Source organism: Psammomys obesus, unplaced genomic scaffold, assembly GCF_907164565.1.
Source record: "Psammomys obesus unplaced genomic scaffold, mPsaObe1.curated_primary_1811, whole genome shotgun sequence".
Lineage (NCBI taxonomy): Eukaryota > Metazoa > Chordata > Mammalia > Rodentia > Muridae > Psammomys > Psammomys obesus.
In genome coordinates, this window is record NW_026591643.1 from 10,161,466 (window position 1) to 10,163,434 (window position 1,969).

General features: G+C 41.2%; 1 non-coding gene across 1 annotated transcript; it reads left to right on the forward strand.

Annotated features, from left to right (window-relative positions):
- The first annotated feature begins 1,466 nt into the window (after positions 1-1,466).
- Positions 1,467-1,573, forward strand: LOC129680174 (U6 spliceosomal RNA). Its single transcript, XR_008720644.1, has one exon. It is a non-coding gene; the product is annotated as a U6 spliceosomal RNA (small nuclear RNA).
- The last annotated feature ends 396 nt before the right edge of the window (positions 1,574-1,969 follow it).

Sequence of the window (1,969 nt, forward strand, 5' to 3'; positions counted from 1 at the left end):
GTAACCTTTTTGTATACAAAAGACAAAAGGGCTGAGAAAGCAATTAGGGAAACAACACCCTTCACAATAGCCACAAAGGACATAAAGTTCCTTAGTGTAAACCTAACCAAGCAAGTAAAAGACTTGCATGAAAAAGATTTCCAGTCTCTGAAGAAAGAATTAGAAGGATATGAGAAGATGGAAGGATCTCCATGCTGTTCAGCATTCTAAACCAGTCAATATGGTATGTTGGGGAACAACTGGTGGCTATCAGACACATGCACACTCACCCAAGCACAGAAACGATTGCTTCAGTTACTGTCGTGAGCTGATGTCCTTGATGTACAAAGAAAAAGTTTGAACAGCAAAGAAGAGATGAGGAAATGTTAGCATTATGCAAAACATACTGTGAGAGTCGTGAAGGGCATTGAAAGTTGTTTTAGTTTAGTTTTAATTGTTTTAGTTTACATAGGGTATCTATCATATCACTGAGCATCTACCAAGTGGGACAGTCAAAGCAGCTTTACTCACCTGAGGATGCTGTTCCAAATACCAGACATGCTTAGAAATGAACATTATTGGCAGCTTTGGTGTGCTCTAGGTCTTTGGATGAGGAAACATACGATCCCGTTTTGACCTGGGAAAGTGACACACAAAGGAAGGTTTATGACAGGTGCTAAGCATTGTAGAGGAAAAACTATTCTAGGTGATGCTACCTGTGGGCCTCTCTCATGTATTATTACTGGAGTTTAAGTAAGACCAGTGAGGATAATATGGAAGAAATACCAATGGGAATGGTATTTACCAATGGGAATGTGTAGATTTCAGACACAGTCCATTTCATTACAGGTTTTGGAAATTGGCAAAATGTTGAGATTTAAATTGGATTAAGTGAAAGATTTCAAGTTTCAACCTTCTGAAAATTACAGAACATTGAAAATTAAAGGCCCATATTTATATTCCATCTTTTTATGTACAGCCTTTACTTATTTATAATAAAATACATAAAGTAAGAACAGTTATGAGCAATCAGGAAAACCATAAGTAAAAGTTACATTCAAAATGTTCAACTACTTTCTATATGGCAACCATGAAGAAAATAATATCTGTTCTATCTAGGTGAGTAAAGTTTTGCACCTAAATAATACTCTATCATATCTTCTATTTACCATCTTAAAAATAGTTCTAGATAGGGGAGGTTCTCCTCTTCTTTCTGATCTTAGTCTATCAGTTCTCATCAAAAGTGGCTGCATTGACCTCTACTGTGGCCTGGTAAAGCTGCTCCCCCTTCAGGGGGAAGTGATCAACGAGCAGGCCAATCAGATTATGTCAGAGGCAGTCCCTCTTCCCATTACTATGTAACCCACTTGGACACTGAACTGCCATGGGCTACACCTGTGCAGGGGTTCCAGGTCATCTCCACAAATAGTCCTTGGTTGGAGTATGAGTCTCTGGGAAGTTCCCTGTGTTCAAATTATCTTGTTCTGGTGCTCGCTTCGGCAGCACATATACTAAAATTGGAACGATACAGAGAAGATTAGCATGGCCCCTGCGCAAGGATGACACGCAAATTCGTGAAGCGTTCCATATTTCTTCGGCAGAGTGCAGGGAATCATATGAAAGAAGGGAAGTTAGTATGATATGGAAAGGATAGGAGCTCTACAAGGACCAAACATATCTGGGCACAGGGTCTTTTCTGAGACTGACACTCAACCAAGGACCATCTATGGATATAACCTAGAACTTCTGCTCGGATGTGGCCTGTGGTAGCTCAGTAACCAAGTAGTTTTCCAAAGTAAGGGGAACATGGACTATTTCTAACAGGATCTCAAGGGCAGGCTGTTTGACACACCCCCCCTCCGGGGAGGAGCAGTCTGTTAGGCCACAGAGGAGGACTTTGCAGCCAGCCCTGAAGATACCTGATAAAACAGGGTCAGATGAAAGGGGAGGAGGTCCTCCCCTATCAGTGGACTTGGAAAGGGGCAGGGAG